At 36.6% G+C, this 22,129-nt stretch overlaps 1 protein-coding gene across 1 annotated transcript in view; it reads left to right on the top strand.

The window, feature by feature from the left end:
• Positions 1-15,478: 15,478 nt before the first annotated feature.
• Positions 15,479-22,129, top strand: part of LOC146753830 (uncharacterized) — a 44,774-nt gene continuing 38,123 nt past the window's right edge. Inside the window, exon 1 of the mRNA XM_085528369.1 lies at positions 15,479-15,640. The gene's annotated coding sequence lies outside the window, so the exon portion shown is untranslated. The remainder of the gene's footprint in view (positions 15,641-22,129) is intronic.

Here is a 22,129-nt window from a genome sequence, read left to right on the forward strand (position 1 = left end):
AAAATTAGTGGTTTCACTAAAATTACTTGAAATCATGAGAAATTACACATCACAGGAGATGTGCAGATCAATCTGGTAAAATCCTGCTAGTGAGGTGAACTAGGTAATTATATTACAGCATAAACATTTCTTATACCAAAGAGATCACGATTTAAAAAAATTATATCTTTAAGTTCAAGGATTAATGTACTGAAATTTCCAAGGTATATAAATAGTTACATATAAGCAAAACCTATATGAGTGAGGGACATTCACTGTTGAAGTCATTGCGCCAAGCTATCAGTCTCTGTTCTGATTGAAAGCAACCAATGTATGGAATACTGGCTTAGCTGCGTGTAGCTGAAGCTCAGGATGTGGTTGTGTGCTTTGCTGAGACCAGTGTGGTTGGTTCTGATGGTGCTGCTAAATTTTCGCTAACCTGTTTCCTCTGGCAAATCCTCACATCCGGCCAAACCTCAGGGTAAGATGCTCTGTCCAGAGGGCCCATTAATGCTGATCATATGACTAATGATAAGCTGGGTTCTGAGTGGCCCACCAAAAGCAGCGTAAGTTATAAGGTTTTGTACAATTAAAAGAAAATCAGTGTCCTGCCATGTCTTACAGGTAACATCTTTTATTACTAACAAATGTTGATATGTTTTGGGTATATGTTGGGAGTGAAAATTAATATATTTAAAGTTACTAATCTTGTTGTTGTTGCTGTTATTGTTGTTGTTTTTCCCTAATCCCTCTTCTCTGTGACGATCTCCTTCCCCAAATTAAAAAGTAGATGAGTTTTGCTTAATGCACTTTAGGAATGCTAGGGCAATCTGATCTAATCTGAATAATGGTCAGATTCAGGTCATGAATCCATTACATTGCTGTTACCATTTAAGACTGTCTGTAATGTAAATCTACTCCTTTATAGTGAGCTAGTCGATGATGTTCCCGTTGGAACTGGTGGACTGTGGCAGAAGCTAACAAGAAATATCAGTTCTAGGACCATCTGAAGACTTGGAGCAGGCTTTGCTAGCTTCAGGAGACAATGCACAGTGTTAGACACTTCACTGTGCCTGGTATCAGTCACTGCAGGCAAGTACTGCAAGAAGCCTTTGAGAGCACAACAGGAGATTTCCTCCTAGGAATCAGATGTAGTCGAATGCCTAGATGCATCTCTCTCTGTTGGGGTGACATCAAAGGGAAGAGCGGCTAAAGTCTGCCAAGGAATCACTCTTCCCTCCTCTCTAATAAACATGTCCTTTCACAATTATGTGGAGGTCAAGCAAAAGGCTGAAACTGAAAACCCAAGGAAGAGCAGTTGTATTGTTTCAGACAGCTATTTTGTTTTAATGAGTACCCAGGAGGATACTTGAGCAGTCTGCAGAATGGGTTGAGAAATGCGTTGCGTGACAACTCAAAGTCCTATGCTAGAGAAATACTGAGGGTGTACCACGCTGCAATCTGTAAAATGAGATACAGCTGGACAGTTTTCCTGAAAAGTCTCAACTTGCAAGGATCGCTGTATTCTAAGAAATGCTTGTCCCTGTGGATCCAAGAAACATGATTTATCTTATGAATTTGCTGTTATTATTCCTTTTGAAATGGCATGCTCTGATTTGTATATTTGTTTAATTTCTGAATATTAGAAACAATACTATTACCAATAACCTCAGGGGAAGAAAAAAAAATATTGTTAACATACCTGGTTGGCATGGTGGATTTTCTGCTGGAGGCAGATAATACGTCTAGAAAATCTCTACATTCAAGATTTTGCTCCCTTCCTACGGAGAGTAAATGGGCCTGAAGAATATGTGGAATTATGTGAAACAATCACATTATAGCGACAGTGTAAAATAGTAATTAATGCTTAATAATTATTGTTAGCAACAAGTTCTGGTTATTTTCTTTTTGAAGTAACAGTTGTATTATTTTTGTTGATGCATGCACTGTTGCAAAGAGTTGATTATACTTTTCAATGCCTAATGGAATTTAAACTGTTCTGTTCAGAGTACTACATATAGTGTAAGGCAGAAAGATCATGTCTGCATTACCACACTACATTTCATAGAATAATAAAATCACTAGAGTTGTAAGAGACCTTTAAAGGCCATCTAGTCAAAACCCCCTGAAATGAAAAGGGACGCCTACAACTACACAGGTGCTCAGTGCAAGTTTCCAGCTTTCCCCTGAATGTCTTCAGGGATAGGATGTCCAACACCTCTCTGAGCAACCTGTTAAAGTGATCCAGAACCTATCCTTTAAAAAACAGTTAACACACAAGAATCAGAGGCATGAATACAGAGGAAATTGTTTAACAGTCATTTATGCCTTGTATACAGAAGCACAGTAGGGGGTACAGTTTGGCAAGATTTAACTGAATTGAAATGGAGAGCTCAGTCAGTTACAGTTAAGAGACAGATTAGAAAGCAGTTCCTTACCACTTCTTAGTTGTTGGCTGTTATTTTCAAATGCCTAGCTGATGCCTTACTGGCCAAATACTCAGTGAGAACATAATTCACAAATGGTTTGCTTATTTCAACTAGTGGAATATTGCTTTATATGAGCACCAGGAGATAAACATTAGGGAAGAAAAAAACCCAAACTATTAGAGCTTAAGAGAGCCGTAATCACAACAGAAAATAGATGAGCCAGGAATGGCTTCAGGCTTAAAATGAAAGACAGTTGGATATTATCAGAGGAATGTGTTTCTGAAATACTTTTGCAGGAAGAATAGTGACATAAAACCTAGATGGTTTAACATGGAATCTGCATGTGCAACCTTTGCAACAGTTCCTGTTAATAAACAGAAGTATAAGATATAGAGATTTCCACAGTAGGGAGTTGGTAAAAATGTAAATGGTGATGTGAACTCTAATCATTTGCCACTTCATGTAAACGAGCACTCTGTGTATGCACAGAGCAGCTGAGTCTGGTGGGCCTCCTCAAAGCTGCACTGAAATCATTGGTGTGTCAAGCCTGCACTGTTTCCAACAAAGCTTCCAGCAAACTAAGGTTTCCAGGAGAAAAAAATTTTGTCTGGGAGCTGAATAGTGCCTTAATAGGCTCACGTTTTATCTTTAAATAAGTATTAAAGATATAAATAAATATTTGTTTTTGTGTGGATAGCTAACTGATTGACCTGTTTGCATAGAAATAATTCTAATATCACTTCTTAAAAATTTAGGTTACAGAAAAATATGTGATGCCAGCATCAAGAGTGCATGCAAGGCACCATCTGTGAGACAGGAGATTTTTTTTTATTTTATTTTCCACAGGAAAACTCATGACAAGTGTAGTTTTTCACACAGGAAAATCTAAATGTAACTTATTCTTTCCGTTCACTCTTAGATTTCTTGCACACTTGCCATAGGTAAAGCCTGGTTTGATTTTCAAACTATTCGCTATGAAACCTCTTCAAAGCTTCTAAGTTTATGCCACACACAAACATACACAGACGTTTGCACACATGCATATGCCTTAGATGTAGGCTTTTCCTTTCATTTTCTAACATTTTATTACTTCTAGAATATGCCAACAAGAGAAATCAGTGTCTCTTCAACAATATCCTGGTGGAACATAGATTATTATTATTTTAACTTTGTAAGGCTGTTGGTTTTTTGTTATTTGTTTTGTTTGTTTGTTTGTTTGTTTTTCTCCACAAAGCACTCAATCTTGCTAATCACTGGTGTATTTTGGTGTTAATTTGCATGATTTATGGTCTCATAACCATCACTGTACTGATCACTGGCACTTAAAAATAAAATCTCAATTCCTATTATAAAACTTAATAAATCCATGCACTTTTTGTTTTTCCCATCTTCAAGTTCATAGTGTCACTGTGTTGCTTTACTGTGTCATTATAGTGCATGTGTCACTACCACCACTAACTGTCTAAGGAAAATTTACAGCTTAGTAATTCACAGTGCTTCACCCACTATGCACGCTTGTAGCAGGCAAGCTCCACACTTCTTTTGTGATCTTGCAAAGGATGACAGTATTTTCCACTGACTGCAGAGGCACAACTAATTGGAAAATGTGAATCCACATAGTCTCATTTTAATAGTTCATTCTCTCTCTCTTCACTGGGGAACACTGTAGGGGAGATACTTGTGACATCAATGCATACCATCTCCAAGACATAGAAATGCACTGGGCTACATGAAGTTTGCATTGGGGTTTACCCGAACAAAGCATGTTCTGTTAAGGCCATTGGATAGCAGAAGCAAGCCAAGAAATGCGCAGCTGCCCCGACTGCCTATTTCCTGAGCATGCTGACCTGGAAAATAAACAGCTAGCCAAGGGGAGCTTGTGAGGAGTTAACATGGAAGAGGTGGAAACTCTGCTAATACACAGTCCAGCAGTCTAGTAGATGTGGAGTTACCACTTCAGGAAACACAGATAAGTATGATGAAGTACAGGGGTGTCTCATAATCAGAATTTTGTTTCTGTACTCATTACATTGTATATACAGTTACTTGAAGCTGCAGCCAAAAACTGTATTAATTCTCTAGTTAGTCATCACAACTCACTTATAACTTCTTGAAGATTCAAGTTTCTTTTTATCAATATATTTGGCAGTGCTTGTAGGATTTAAAAAAAAACATCAACTAACAGATATTCAGCCAGGAGTGTAGTAATATTATTTAGGTGGAGTGGGCATAGAAAACAATTCTAGGAATGCTCTATATGTATAGGAATTGCACTTGCTGAGTCTGTAACACAAAGGGTTTTACATTAACATTTAATGAACACCTGCTGGTACCTTCATCAAGAAAACTTAGCTGTCCTTATATCTGTGCTTAAAAATAAAAGAATGGAAGTTACTTCAACAAACAATTGCTGTGATACAGTGAAATCCATTCTGAACAATCAGAAAGCAGCTCCTGAAGTAAAAAACAAACAAATCAACCAACCCCAAACTGTGTAATTAACTTTAGTTGGATTGTGATACTTCCGGCAAGGCTGCAGTTGCCTAAAAGACACCCAAGTGCTTTGACAGTTTCTTGTCTCTGGATAAACCTTTAACTCCATTAAGAGATTAATCTGTAAACATTAAAATGCTGCTGCAACTGTTGGACTAGATAGATGCAATAGTTTGTAAAGTATTAAATGCAGAAAAGGTGAGGAGATGGAGCCAAGTTATGAGATAGATCTGTCAGTACATAAATATTGTTTTTAAAATAAGTAATCAATCCTAAAACGTTTCACTGGCTTATGCTTAAAAACCATGTGTATTTATCTATGAACTTGTGTGATTTCTCACTAGAAGCTCAGCTCATTTTTGTAGCTGATCCTAAGATGCCACTTTTGGAGCCTTGATACATAACTGATGTGAGCTATGGTGATAAAAATGTAAGTAGTTTTATGTAGTATGATTTATGACTCAGGACCTGACAATCCACAATCACACAGTGACTACATACATAGAAGACCAGTCTTTAAATTCTAACCTGTAATGTTGGTTTGTTTTTTTCTGTTGGTTTAACTTATTTTATTTTTTCCCTGACAAGAATCTCAGGTTGGTAAACTACTGTAGAAATATGAATCATCTTTATTTCCCTCAGCATTTGTATTTAGTTCTCTCCGAGTCCATAAAACCATAACAATTTCAAATAATTGTTCTACTTACATACTATGGATTACTGTCCCTATAGAGACATCCCCTAAAGACAAAGCTAATATATAAATATGATCTCCCCTTATAAAAGTGTCTTGATGATTACTTTCGCTGTGTTTTCAGAGTAAGGTTGATAGGTCTCTTAAGTAAACAAGTTGTTTCTCTTCACTGCCTGAATTTGTGTGCTGGTGCCAGCTACAAGAAAAACAAAGATATGCAAGAAGCAATCTGATGTTGCAAACCCTTCAATGTATGACATTATTAATGCATGCTCTGCAATTTACTATCTGTGTATCTCGTCTCACTGAGTAGAAGATCTGACTAGGAGTGTACCTTTTAGAGCTATTCCTTGGCTTTACTTCTGGGCATTAGTTCCCACAGCAGCTATTCTCTTTGGCATTGCTGTCAAGTGCAGATCATATGCCCTGTGATAACAATTTCTTTTTGGTAGCTGTATTGATGCAAAGAAAAAAGCCACAGATTTATGGTGATCCAGCTGAGCCTGAGAGAGGTGTAAGAATGTTTTCTGCCAGAGGAAGAGATGAACATTACAAGGAAGTCTGTGAGGAATGTTTTAGAATCATGGAATCATAGAATATCCCAAGTCAGAAGAGAATCACAAGGATAATTGAGTTCAATGCCAACACGGGACTGCTCAAAATTCAAACCCTGCGTCTCTGAGCATTGACCAAATGCTCACTGAGCTCTGACAGCTTGGGGCCTTGCCTACTGCCCTGGGCAGCCTGTTCCATGCCCACCCTCTCTGGTGCAAAATCTGTCCCTAGCCCCAAACTGCCCCTGCCCTGGCACAGCTCCATGCCCTTCCCTCCGACCATGTTACTGTCACGGAGGGCAAAGCTCAGTGCTGCTCCCTGTGAGAAGCTGTAAGCTGCCTCGAGGCCTCCCCTTGGCCTTCTCTAGGCTGAAGGGTCTTCGAGGGTTCTTTTTGAGGGTGGTTTAAAGTGAGTTTTCCACTCTTTAGCAGTTCTAGTAAAATTTGTGAGTTAAAGTTTGTCTGCAAATTTTGGTGGAAAAATTACTTTTAAATTTGTAAAAAGTTTTATTTAAAATACACAATGTGCATATACTTACTTATATTTATTACTCTCCAAGTTTGTCAGCCTAAGACTTCTGTGGTTTAACCCAGCAGCAGGTCAGCACCACACAGCCATTTGATCACTTGTCTAAGAAAGACTGGATGTTAAATGAGAGCTCAACATAAGGGAAACATATGAGTTCAACTGTAACATCTACCATAGTGCTGAGAAGAAGAAACCCTTAATGGATTCCTTCACTTCAATGAAAAATTATCAGAAAATCAGCAAAATTTAATTATGTCTTAGCATATGCCTCATATCATCATACAGTGGCACTGCATATAACAGAATGCTGTTTAATTTCTCAACATTTGCTAAGATATTTCATTTGTGCTGGTTTATCAGTGAAAGTGAATTATTGAAAGAGATTAGAAAGGCAGCTATGTCCATACGCTTCACATACTCTGTCAAAAGTTTGGTGATTTAGTATCCTGAGCATGAATTGCAGCTCTTATTTTTTTCCAATGACAAGACTTTCCCTACATATTTTAAACATTAAATTTTCAAAACCACAAAAAAATGTCTGTAGACCTATCTACTTGATAAATGTATGAAATAAATTGCTCTTCTGTTTTTTTTCTAATCTTAATACCTGCCTCCGTATGATCTACATCCTCTAGACATTAGTGCATGCTCTCTAACTATGTGATGGAACTCATTTTTCAGCTTCTAAAACTTTATTTTAATCTCAAGTTAAAAAAAAAAAAAAAAAAAAGGACCAAAATAATATTCAAGTAGCAAAACATATCCTGATTTACAAGAAGGAAGTCTGGTTTGAGCTCTCTTTTTGAAGTGCATGTTCCCAAGGTGGGGGGAGCATTAGCCTTTTTGTTGTAGATTCCACTTCCCTCTGGACAGAATATACTAATATCCTGTATACAGCCAAAGAAGGGATTTCCAGCCCATAGTGTTTTCTTCCTCCCAGCACTTTGGTAGGTAGCTGTTGGTTTATCTGGTCAGGTATCCAGTCTCCAAGGGTGGCCATAAATGGATGCTTGCTAGGCACTGGAATGAATGAAAACAAGGGAAATGACCTGTACAGCATCCTTATCTTAAGGGATTTGATGAATGGGCTACTTGGTGCATAAGAAATTGACTGGATTACCACGGTGAGAGAGTTGTGTCAATGGTTGTGTGTCCTAATGGAAGCTGATGAGGAATGATGTTCCTCAGGGGTGCATCTTGGAACAGGTACCCTTTAAAATATTAATCAGTGACATGGATAGAGGTATTGAGTGCACTTTCAGCAACTTTGCAGACAGCACCAAGCTGTATTGTGTGTTTGCAGTCCTGAAGGCCATATATATCTTGGGCTGCATCAAAAGAGGGCCAGCTCTGCCCTTGTGAGGTGCCATCTGAAGTACTGCATCCAGGTCTGAACCTCCATTGCAATAAAGACAGAGCTGGACTGGGTCCAGGGGAGGGCCAAATGACCAGGAGGCTGAAGCACCTGTCCTACAACAAAAGGTACAAGGAGTGAGGCTTGTTCTATTCTCAGAATGTTCTAAGAAAATCTATGTGTGACTACCTAGTACTCAGAGGGAGCTGACAAACAATAGGGAGACTGACTTTTACAAGATCTGTCAGTGATAGACCAAGAGAGAATGGCTTTAAAATAAAAAAGGGGAGAAACAGTCTAGTGTTAGGAAGAATTTCTTTTCTCAGTGGTGAAACACAGGAAGGGGTTGCCCAGAGAAACTGTTTATGACCCATCCCTGGAGGTGTTTAAGGCCAGGTTGGATGAGACCCTGGGCAGCTGATCTGGTGAGTGGCAACCCTGCCCACAGCAGAGGGTTGGAAATAGTTTGTTGTTAATCCAAGTGATCCTATGATGGTATGATTCTGTGATTCAGTGAATTTCATATTGTTCATATTCCCAATCTTATCTGCCCTCAACCTAACCGATTTCTTGAATTGTATGTGATTTTCTGTCTTTAGTAAAGTTTTATTAGGTATTCTCTTCTGTTGTCCCTTTTATCCTGTAGAAATTTTAGCACCCAAAATGTCCTCCTCCTCTTTTATTACTGTGTTGGGGACCTAAAGGCCCCTGATCAAAGAATGATCCTGGGATGGAACAAGTTATTCTGTCAGTTTTAAGGGAAATGATATTTGCAGCTGTAGCCACAAATCTTGTTTTATATCTTGTATCTTGTTTTGTAGAGAGAGCTAACCTTGGTAGTTTATTTTGTTTTGCAAGAACTTGCTTTGCAATCAGGTGTCCAACTTGGGCTCTGTATATGTTGGCAATGCAGATAAGTGAAAAAAAAACAAAAACAACCACCTGAAGACCATGGGGAAAATTAAAGCAGGAGAGAAACTGTGGTGGAGAATGAGGAAAAGTGCACTTTGAAGCCTTGATGATATTACCTATCAAATCTGCTGCCAACATTATTCTTCTTCCTCTCCTTAGCATTTCCCTGTCTCTCAAGGGTCAGAAAGTAACAGTGTGCTTGCTTAGGGACTTTCTCCTTGCTGCTTACTGGGATTATGTAAAGTGGGTGTCGGTGTGTGTGTGTGCATGTTGAATAAAACTCATAACCCTCTGTGCTGCCCTGAGTGTGTAGATTGCTTGCATCTGATCCTGAGATATGCTGTCTCTTGGAAACAAACGTATCTTGAAACAATTACATACCACGAGTAACCATCTCCTTGTATGGTTTTGAACTGTCTGACATTTTTTCTTTTCTGCCTGTCATTTCTTGTATCAGAAAAGACAGTAAAGGCCACCTTGACTTGTTAGTAGATCTGCAATATTCTCTTATCCGCAGATATCCCTTCCTATCTGAAGTTTTCTAACCTACTCCAGAATTCATCATTCAGAAGTTACTCCATATTTTTATCACCATTCCAGTCTTTAGAACTTTTTCATTGTTAATATGTTCTTTTCAGAAAGAGGGGAACAGAACTGCATGCAGCATTCAAATGGAACCACAAATTTATATGGTGGCATGGTAATATAATTTTTGTTTTATTTGCTTATTTTAACCCATGCTGAGCAGAAGGTAATGCTTTCATTCTTAAATCAAGATCCACTTCCAGGAGGGATGAAGATCATTTCTGAACCTTCCTTTTTAAAAATTTTGCCAGTAAGGATCAGCTTATTGACACTGACTTCCATATCAAGTTTTGTTATACACACAATGGATGTAGTCAGGTGTTTCTGCAAGTATTTAGTTGGTTCTTGGCCTTACAGATTTGTTAAGTTCATCCAGCAAACGATCACTCTAGTGCTTGTGCACACTTCCAGGTCATTTTACTTATACATCACATCACAAATTTCTTGCTTTTTCTCCTAACTCTACTGTAGTATTATATATACGACCTCTCAAGCCCCGCTCCTTCTCCCTCCCTTCCCTCCCCCCAACCCCCCCCTTTCTTTCTTTTTTCTTTCTTTATAAAAACAAAATAAAACAAAACAAGAAACTTAAAATAAACTTTTTTTTTTTTTTTTTTTTACTATAGAAAGAATTTGAAAAGAAATACATTTTGGTGTCCTTCCTTTTTACTCCTACTGTGCTGTTCTCCTTATTACTGAAAGCAGAGATGAGCATGTTTTAAGACAAATTTGATCTCTGAACTGGTAGTTTGTATTTCAGGTGTTTAAAAAACAACAACAATGATTTCTAATAAGCAAATATTATTTGGAAAACCACTTTTAAAATAAAGTATCTTCTGCAGTGACTTATCATGCATGTTCTTTCACCTTCCTTCAAGGTGAAAAGAATCTGGAATAAAAACTTGTAGATACTGATGAAAATGTTCAGATTTCAAATGTATTTAAATAAAACTGTATTAGAACTAGAAAAAATGGAAGATGATTTGCTATTAAAAATGAGTACATCTTTACCCCCTACAGATTTTTCCCTCAAGATGTGCACTTTTCAAGTTGGATTAATATAAGCTGCTTTTACATTTCCTGTAATGAGGAGGAACTGCTTATTAATTATCACAGACAGACAGTCTGTTCAGCTGCATTTAGGAATCCCATCTTTTCATTTTTTACCGATTCTTGAGAAAGACTGAAAATTCTTTTCAATAAAAACTGTGCTTCCAGTGGAGTAAAAATCCCCTGTAGTCAGAAGACCACAGAACATCAAATACCCTCTGAAGGATAGCAGGCAGGAATGGGCATTTCTATTGCATTTTCTTCCTTACCATGTGTCAATCTTCTCGAATGTCTGAGGCTGGTGAGATTGACTCTGTGGAGAAAAACTGAAAGATCTTGATATATGTGTGCTGATGTGCATAGCTTATTTTCCAAGAGGGATAGAATTGCTATCAGCTAGGAACAGCTCTGTCTCTCATCTATATTTCTGTGGTGTTTGTTTGTGCATTAGTTCCATGAAGCTGCAAAGGTTAAAATGCTTTTACACTGAATCTCACCTTGATTGGCACAAATCCCATTAACTGAATCCGTATTTTCAGTCCCAATTCTTCTCACATTATTTACTGCACTTTCTAAAGTGCATGATTCCTGCCAAAGCATTGTTGTCCTATGCCTAATGTTTTCAACCTTCTGTCTTAGGATCATAGAATCACAGAATCATAAGGTTGGAAAGGATCTACAAGATCCACCCATCCTCCCTTTACCATACCTACAGCAAACCACTAAACAATATCTCCTAGCTCCTCATCCAGATGCCTCTTGAACACTGCCATGGATGGTGACTCCACAACCTCCCTGGGCAGCCATTCCAGTGCCTGACCACTCTCTGAGAGAAAATGTTCCTTCTTATGTCCAGTCTAAACCTCATCTGATACGACTCGGCCATTTCCTCAGGTCCTGTTTGTTGCCTGTTGTCTTCTTAAAAGGTCTTAGGATTTTCTGTCATGCTCTTATTTTCTAACTGTGGTATAAATCAAGATCTAGGAGTTGGACGAAAATGTAAAAATAAAGAAATGACAATGCATCCATAAGGATTTTTTCAATCTATATTGAATATTACAATATATTTTGATAGATGTTAACACAATTTAATATAATCAATATTAAAATATTATCTTTGTTTTATTTTATTTTGGCCTCTTGTTTTTTGTAAGACAGATGAACAATATTTTCTGGAGAAGAAAACTTCAGCAAACTTGGCATGTTGGCCAGTGTGCAATTAGGAGATAAAAAAAAGATAATAAAAGATAATATGATTTTAATTTTGTGTGAGAACTCGAGTTTCTGGTCTGTGCAACCACATACTGGCAACAGGTGGAGCTGCAACACTAGTCTTGGAAATGTTTCCCAGGCAGTCACTTCGTTTTCATCTTCAGGAATAGACAAATTATGGTCAGCTGCCTGAATCTCTGCAGTACTCTTTCCTCATGTGAGTTATTTTAAATAAATGGGAAGAATTTGCATTGTTATTGAGTTTTCCTTTTTCCATAGTAAAGTAATAAAAATGCATGGAGGTGATATACTTTTTTTCCCATAGAAATGCATTTGTGTTACAACTTTCAAACTTTTGCTAAAGATAACCTCAGAAATGACTTAGGCAGGACTTCATTCAAATGGGCTGTGATGAATGCACAAGGAAAAGGTGTTAAATGGTAATAGTGACTACCTGGTTAAAAAATACTTTCACTTTTCTACACTCTGGAGGCTGTAATTCTGAAAACAACTTCTAGGAAGTGAAAAATTCTAGTTCTTAGGTGAAACTGAGGTGAAAGAAGTCTAAGTGGAGTGAGAAAGGCTTAGATGCATACACATATATATTTTTTCTCCACAATTTCAGTGCTCATGAAAGTGAGGAACTAATTGCAATGGCTTGGATGAGACATGGTGTGAGAAACCACTGTGAAGTCCTCACTGTATAACTCTTTCAGTGCACCTCAGCATGATTTGTGATATCCTTCTTAGTTTCGGCTCTGGGCCTCTCTTAATGAAAGCTGCCAACTGTACCACATTGTACCAAATTGTGTGGAGGTTTTCAGATATATGCAAATTATGCCAGAGAGAGATTTATTTAAAGAATCAAACTGTTGAGATGTTGGTACAAATAAAATAGCATTGTTCATATGCTGAGCTAATTTCTAATGGTTCTTTTAATGGCTCTTTTAAAAAGCAAACCTAAACAACCTTTTCCAGTTTCATCCCCACCCCAAAATATTCAGTAACTAAAGTCTTTTTATTTGGTACTTCATTCTTAAGGATGATTGTTGTTTTTTAGAAAAGAAAATGTAGGAGTCATGTATGCAGTTTCAGTATCTGTCCAAGTGTCATGACAACAATGACTAATGAACCAAAAATCTGGGAGTCCTGTTAAGGTGAACATAAAATCAAATGATTGGTCAGAGCTCTCTTGTCTGCAAGATGGTTTATCAGTGTTACAGATTCAGTGAGGCGCTTCTACATGGTTGTCATAATATCTCAGTTTTAGTCCAGTTCAAATGACCACAGCAACAATCGCTATTTTTCTTTTTCTTTTTGATTGGTAGGTAGTTTCTCTCCTCAACAAAACAAAAAGATAAAGAGGTAGAAGAAAGCATGCTTCAAAAATGTATATGCATATTTGTATGCATCTTTGGATGCACATGTTTATCAACTCAATACTGGTCTTTTTATTTTCTGAGGGGATTATGAAAAAACAAGATGTCCCAATTTTCCTATTCAAATTCTGTCTAAGATTAAAGGCTTAAATTCTGTTCTTGGTTATAGCACATTAAAACTGGGATAGTACTAGTCAGTGAATTTTTACTAGTGTTTTACATAAATAACAGTTATAGAATTGTTTGAGTTTGAAGGAACTCCTAAAGTTCACCTTGTCTAACCCCTTTGCAATGAAAAGTAACACCTATATCTAAATCAGGTTACTCGTATATTTGGTCCAGCCTGACCTTGAGAATCTCAAGGGATGGGGCATCCACCACATCTATGGGGCAACCAGTTCCAGTATATCATCACCCTTACTGTAAAAACCTTTCTCCTTATACGCAATTTCACTCTCCCCTCTTTTAGTCTGAAACCATTTCAAGGGAAACCCTTGTTCTAACACCACACGCCATGAAAAGGAATCTGTTCCCTTGCTTTTATCACCTCCCTTTAGACACCGAAAGGCTGCTATCAGGTCACCTTGGAGCCTTCTCCAGGCTGAACAGCCCCAGCTCTCTCAGTCTGTCCCATTAGGGGAGGTTCTCCACCCCTTAAATCATTTTTGAGGCTCCCCTCTAGACACTGTCCAACAGATCTATATCTTTCCTCTACTAAGGATGTCACATCTGGATGCAGTACTCCAGGTGAGTGCAGAGCAGAAGGGCAGGATCACTTTCCTCAACCTGCTTGCTGTGCTTCTTTTGGTGCAGCCAAGTATATGACTGGCTTTCTGGGCTGGGAGAGCACATTGCTGGCTCACGTCCAGCTTGCCATCCACCATTACCCCTAAGTCCATCTAATCAGTACCCCTAAGCAGGGCCATGCTGTATACTTTCATCCCTCAGTGTGTACTGGCAGTGGGGGTTGCTGCACCCCAGGTGCAAAGCCCTGCACAGAACAATTAATAAGCTCTAATCATTTGACAACTTGGCATGTTGATTTTTTTAGACAGTTCTAGATAAAGCTCAGAGGAATTAATATTATCAGTGAATTAGTATATGAAGCGATCCTGTTATTTAGTGATGAGGAACAAGGATAACATACAACACTACCTTTGTTCATTATTTTTGTAGTGGACCAACTACATAAGTTAGTAGAGTATGGAATAAATAAAGAGCACTTGAAGTTCAGAGGCATCCTGACATGAACCTGAAATCTAGATAGGACCATAATCCTAGGTTTGAAAATAGAGGAAATATGAAGGACAGTCGATCTTCTTCCAAACAACTTAACTTAGTTTCACAATCATTTATTAGTTGTAGATTTCACTGTCAGACACTGCTGTCTAACTGTTTCCCAAGCTGATACTTTAACACAGAGTTCTATTACTTTTGTGCAATTATTTAATGGAACAGCCCAATACCACAGCTTTGAAAGAATGATTTTTATTAAAAGTATCCTCCTCTTTTCCAGTTTTCAATTCAAACAGTATACTTTTCAGTGATGGTAGTGTCCTCCTTTGTGTTTGAAATGTTCACTGCTAAGGTAAATTCTCTCAGTTTTCAAACTTGAACTTAGAAGACCGACATTAGTTATAAGGCACATTACAGGGTAAGAATTTTTCCTGTCAAAATCCTGCAAGCTTCAGTTGTCATGGAGACTGCTGCATGTGTAACTTTTTAATATAGAGCAATTATTGCTGCCTCTTAATGCAACTTTCCAAGAATTTTTTATTTTTTTTATTTTTTTTTTTTCCCTTCCTGAATCTCAAACACCATAAAAGTGAATTCAACACTAACTTGGCTGGTAAAGTACTAATATGCAGCACTGGCATATTTCCCTCTTTCAACATGGAAGAGTCTACATAGCAGACAATGGTGACCTAGTTACAAGAAGTACTATAGGAAATAAAAATGAAAACGGAGGAAAGTAATGTATCAGGCTACTTTTTGTTACAGTTTTCATTTGTCGTCCTGTGAATAATTAAGAAATAAAAGCATTGTATATATTGTGACACTAAGACTGTTCATCTACAATTGTAGAAGATAACTGAATTAGAATAAATTATGTGAATACCAAAGCTAAACTATTTGTGAAAAGTATTACAGTACATTTCCTCCCATTTTCCCTTTTCTTTCTTGCCTGGTGGACTATTGTATCCAAGCATAAATTATCCAGTAGATGGTAGCAGTGTTTAAGATTTGTATCAACAGTGTATAAATCATGGAAGTTACTAATACATAGACAGACACAATATTTCAGATTATACACCACAGAGTCTCTACAGGTTTACCTTCATTGCCAGGTTCTTCTGTCTTCACTGATGATGTATGGATGCTTACTTGACATCTTCATGATATTTCAAAGATTATTTGGTGTTCAGGATAATGGTAAAATGAGACTTATACGGCTTTATTTCAGCAGCAGGTGAGTTATTGGCTTAATGCTTTGTCTGCACTGTGGTTCTCATTTAAGGATTGCTTCCTCTTCATCTGCAGAATATAGAAATGTTTTGAATGAGTTCAGATTAGTGGCTTTTTTGCTTTTTTCATTTTTTATTTTTTTTTTCCCCATATTGACTTCAGTGTTAATACATTTTTGTTCTCTCTATTTATTCTACTTGGTGTTCATTATTGTTGTCATTACAGTCAAGGAGAAAATGTACTCCATGCTATTATTACTTATTATTAATATTATTAATATTAATATTAATAATTAGTATAATATTATATATTATATATTATATATTATATATATCAATAATTAATATTATTTTAATAATATGATAATATTAATATTTTTAATATTATTATTACTATCCTTGAAATTAATTTGGTGCTAGAAATAAATACTTTCAAATGATACAAAAGCTCTGAATTCTGTACCCTACAGAAAATTTTGAGCTCAAGAGACTTTCTCTGTTAATAAGATAGTTCAGGGGTGAGACACATGCAGTCTGCTAACAGTTAGTTCATTCCTGAAACACCCCCAGGCAGAATTTTGTTAATGAAAACAAGCAAGTGTGACATCAACACTGTAGCAAAATAGCTATGCTTTGTAGGTGACACTGACTAAGAAGAAATTTTAATCCATGCTAGATAATAACTATGAACAATACAGTTATGTTGAAATTACTAATAAATATAGGCACAGATTTTTTCCATCTGGCAGGAAAGGAAGCACATCTCCCCAGATTTCATGGTTTTAACAAGTTAAGATTAATATACTTAAATGTTATTAATAATTCTTTCTATTACTACCTAGAGTCATCGAAATGTTAGGAAGAAGAATCTGGCAACACAATATATTGCACAGCATTCAATTTTGTGGTGATATCTGATCTTGTCTTCTACATTTGAAGCATGTTACTGGTTTCTTTCTCTTCTCTAAATTTGGCAACCAAAATATCACAAAATGGGAGGAAAATCAAGACAGATAGAATGTAACTGTGATGGAAACAGAACAATTTACATTATGCTGCAAAATATTATGGTTAACTTATTATTAACTGTGTCCTTTCAATTTTAGGGGAAAAAAAAACACCCAAACCCCACACACAAAAATAGAAAGTAGTGAAATGCAAGAAAAAAACAGCAGGTCTGAATCACAACTCAAAATGGAGAATGATCTGATAATAACAAAATACTGCCAAAATACTTCCACTATGAAATAACGCAGATTATCAACAGACAAATAAAAGGGTCTCCAAATAATATATTTGACTCTGATAATGTTTAATGCTGTTATGTTTCTAGTGATTTCACTAGTCAGTTAATAAGGTCAAGCTGTACAGCAAGATGTATTCACTTATTTACAGAAAATGGCTCTTCTTCATCTAAAGTGATGCAGCTGTCCTGTACAGGCACTGCGTCCACATGAGCTACGTGTAAGGTTATGCTGGCATTAAAATCAGTTCAAAACATTATTTTAGCGTGATTCTACATATATGTACATATGCCAGAATAGAATACATACATGAGGTGTGTTTAGCAAAATAGCTATTAGAAATCTATGGTGGTGTAGCTTAATTCTGCAGTTCCAAGTCAGGGATGCATAGTTTCTCTCAGTGATTTAACAGAATGTATCTTTTTAGAAACAGATTGTGCATCCTTCTTGGTAATTCAGAGTTAGTTACAATCTACAACACTGATACAGCTGCCAAGAGCTGTTCCTCTTGGCAAGGTCAACTGCATTTTTGGGAACCCAACTTCCTCTCTTCCACTTATCACAAGGAATTTATAGAAATTATTTTATTTCTCCCCATTGTTTCCTTATGTAGTTCTCTTTGATGAATGCTTAGTAATCAATTGATCTTCGATTCAGGGAATCCCTAGATACATTTTTATTTCTTGCACAAATCTGATGGTGAGTAGTATCAGTGAAATATTATTTACTGCCTTGGATATATTAACAGTATGAAAAATAGATTACTGTGGATGTATGAAAAACAGATGACATTAATTACTGTAGGATTCAGTTTAATATTTGATTGCACATAAAACTTCACAGGGTATGTTAATAGTTGCAAATGTAGGCAAATGCTGAACTAAGTCATTTTTACACTGCCATGTGTTGCTTTTCAAGCTTGCTGAGAAATAACTGGCAAGAGGACTAGATGAGCTTAGCTTATTCTTCTCAAATGCAATTTAGTTGTTGTGTGTAAGTTGTATAAAAACATCAGTACATCACGTCTGAGGTTATAAAGGTTGAACAGAACAATTGTGCATTTTCCAGACCAGATCTGGCTTCTTTGGGCCAGCCTGGGCTACAGGAAATGAGTCCACATTTGCTTGAACTGTCCATGTAGTTTTGCCTGAAAAGAGACTGCCAAAGGAAGATGTGGTCAGCAAGAGAGCCTCTTCTCTAAGGGGTTTTTCGAAAACTCTGACTGAGTTGTGTCTGAACTGACCTACTCCCTGTTGAGAACTACCCGTGATATGTGGCATATCTTACAAATGCATTATTTGCATGTGAGCAAATATGTGTGGATAAAGTTGGACAATCTTGTAGCGTGTAATAGATAATATATAGACTATTTTTTAAAGATAGGTTGAGTACAAACTGTCAGCAGTAATTATGGTGAAATTAATTGCCATTTCCATTCCTTTCACTTCTCCACATATCCACATGCCTTCCTGTTCATTTGTGGTGAACTTTAGGTCTGATCTGAATCCCTTTTCTTTTGGGTGGAAAGACTTTTGTCTTTAAATAAATTTGTATGAGGGCCTGAGATATTACTTCTGCATACTGACTTCATGAATATAAAGGGTTTTTTTTTGTTTTTTTTTTTAAGTGAAGCTGTGAATTTCTGGAATGACAAGGCTTTGACAGGTGTTCTACGATTTGCTTGTATTTGATTTAACATTTAGCTATTTATAAATCTCTTTCATACCAGCACCTTATTTGCTTTATATAGCCTTTTAACAAGTCTTTCCCACATTTACTATGAAAAAAATAATTGCAGCAATTAAATCTGCACTGTTTAAATATGATGGGTTTTTATCTGTTTTGATTTTACCTTATCTGTACTCATAAACAGGTTAAAATGAGAACTAGTAAAGATTTTCAAGGATTCTCTTTTTCATTCAAGGAGAATATTCACACGCTTAAAATAGTATTTTGAAAGTATATGCTGCATAGAAAACAGATGCCTGAATCACAGACATCTGTATTATTTGAGTTCATAAGAATCTGGTTTATTCACAATCTATTTGTGCTGAAGCTTCTGTGAAAAAATTAATCCCCCCAATGTCTTCTACTCCTATTGCCAGCATTCTTCTCAGCAGTGCATACTGCTGCAACTAAATAAAAATGAGTAATGCCATACTGACATTTCCTATTAATCATAATAAGACCATTTGTTTGAGCTTTTCTTTTAATTTCCTGCCATAGTTTCTTACTCTTGAAAAACAGAGTGAACTTTTATGCAGAAGGTATGCCAGGTATTTATAATCCATTTAGTCTACATGATAGCTATCTTACTAAGGTAAGAGTTGGGAAAATACTCTTCCAAGTTTTTTGGTCATTATCATCAGTATAGTTGGCGATTATCCTCCTGTATGAAAGAGATATTGAGATCCTATTAAGGGAGGAAAATAACATGAATTTCTTGTCCTGGTGATCCATGGGAAAGGAATTTGAGGGCATACAGTAACATGAAGAAGTATCAGCATTTGTCCAGCTCACCTGATTACTAGTGTAGTCCTAAGCAATCTGCTGTGAATAATCATTTGTCTTCCTTCTGTGATGTAGCACCTGGACTTGCTTAAGAAAAGGATGTCATGTTCTCAGACAGCCTAAAGAAGCATATCAGATGCTGCAGGTGGTGTAGTCAGTCACTGTATGTCATTTTAGTCTTATAAGCTTGAGTAGTGGATGAATCAGATATGAAAGAATGGTTTAATATATTTCATAAAGTACAGCATGAGAATTTACTGAGGAAAAGTTCCACAGCTGAAATACATTTAAAACTAATCTCACAAGCTGTTAATTTTTTCAGAGTATCAATTGAGGAAGCCTGGAGAGTGGTCAGTCCCCTCTTCAGTAATCACCTGCATTGTCTTCAAGCTCTATGTTATCAATTCTTGTTATTTCATTTCCCTTTGCAAATGTTACCTTCATTTAAATGCAGATATTGGTAAAATTATATTTCATAACTTAACTATACTGTTTTAGGCAGTTTCTCTGACTTCCTGTTAGATTACTTTTAATGATTATAATGTGAAAAGCGAATCAGTTGTAGTCAGCTAACAAGCTTCCTCCACTGTTGCTGCAAGTTTGCTGCTGTCTATTTTTGACTTTCAAAAATATATGATTTTTTTTCTCCAACAAAGGATTAAGTTGATAATTACAAGACAATGAATAACAATTATTAGCAAAATTCTACATACTAGAAACAAGAACCAAGGAAAGAAGATTTTTATAGATTTTTAATATCTATATTCATAATTAATATAGTATTGTATATTATCATTTATTATTCTATGTTATTATATTATTTTACAACATAGGCTGCTCCTAAAGTAATGTCTTCTATTTATTTCCATGGAAACTACAACACAAGAATACAATAATACTATTTGATTGAGTGATTTCTCAGTTATAAAACAATTTTCCAGCATAGTCACCACCATTTGATATGCATTTCCACCACTGATGAACAAGAGCCTGCATGCCATACTCATAAACATTTACATCAGTGTAGGTGACTCACTGTTGCTGTCACTGCTGCTGAAGCACATCGCCCACAGCCTCTCTGTGTTCACATCCACTGTTTGGTCCCCATAAACATTCAGTAAGAGATGATGAATGTCACTGGGTGCCATTCTTTTCTGCATGGAGGAATTCAAAGACACACCTTTGCTCCATACACACTTCCACATCAGACATCATTTTGTCAGGCTGCCCCTCTGCTTCCATCTGTCATAGAGCAATAAAACATAATGGAATACTGGTGGGAAGCTTCAGTCCCTACTGCCATGCTACCAACATCCACCTCTGATACTGTGGGCCAGCATCCCCACTGCTTTATCTATTGGGTAATGAACTAATTGAAGGGGGATAACTTCCATATTTTCAATCTCTATTAGTTAGAAAATAAACATTAAAATACATCCTTAGGAAAGGCATTCTGATCATTATGCTATCATTTGTTTTGCAGTAGGCTGTTCTGTGTCTAATTCAACCTTTACTAGAGCAACTCTTGATAGCCCATCTTTAGTGAATGCACAATCCAACCTCCATTCTGAACTCAGGTAATAATACCTATATTAAACATCTGAGAAAATATTCTGTGCCATCAAACTAATTGAAAGAGTGCCAGAATATTTTATAGATAGGAGAGAAACTTTCTGGGCAGAAAGGTATCCCAGAGTGTTTTTTCCTGTCTGTTTCTGCTACAGAGAAGAGGTTTGTGCATTAACCTCCCTGACCCTGATGAAGATCCTCACAGTTATCAGGGGAAGTTTGCTATGAGAGGAAAGCACAGGGCTTAGCTGAGGTTAGTGTAAAATAAAATAGCATACTGTCTACAGTTTCATAGTATGGTATTTAAAGGTTATTATTTAAGGCTTCTTTAAAAAGCCATTTTAGAACAAGAGAGTGTTATGAGAAGAAATTTCATTGAAAAAAGTAATGAGTAGTTCTAGCATTTTTGCATGCTAAAATCTACTTCGGCAGTTTCAATGCATGACACATGCAACATACATACTAACAGTACATAATTTAGGGTTCTGTCACCTGTGTCTAAATGTCTAGACCAGGTATCCTGTTCAATTCAGAAGTAAGCCAGCTGTTACGGTTTACCAACTACAATATAAACACTCGGAGCTTGGATTGATTTCAAAAATACTAATGTCCTGTGCTTTTTTAGTCTGCAAAAGTCCCATTAGCTTTCACCCTACTGTGTGTGAACTACAGACTAGACTATTTCAGCTATAAAGTTAAGGGCTTCTAGTTATATCCATAAATTGATTTATTTCAGTATAAATGCATGACTATTGGGCATGTTTTCAATAGTAATGGGCTCTTTTTTCATTAGAATGCAGCATTACCTCGGTAGAGTATGGGATTAATAATCCTGATTGTTATCAGCTCTCCCTGGTTCTTTCAATGATTTGTTATATTATTCCATGTAAATCTCTTCTTCATTTTGCCTAATTTTTACTGTTGCCTGTGCAAATTCCTTGCAAAGATCCAAGACAATACGTTTCATAGTGCAGGAATTAACCCAATCCTTGTTTATTTTTTTTTTTTTCCCTATGATACTAAGTCTTGTGTAAATAGTTACAGAAGGACTCATTTTACTCAGGGTGTTATAAAGACTGCAAAGTAAGACCGCAATAATTAAGATGGAAATAACTTCAGTAAGTAACCTCATACTGTAGTGGATAAAATGTACATAATGTAAATGTCCGA

Source organism: Coturnix japonica, chromosome Z, assembly GCF_054131305.1.
Source record: "Coturnix japonica strain WE chromosome Z, WE-NBRP24, whole genome shotgun sequence".
In the NCBI taxonomy this organism is placed as follows: domain Eukaryota; kingdom Metazoa; phylum Chordata; class Aves; order Galliformes; family Phasianidae; genus Coturnix; species Coturnix japonica.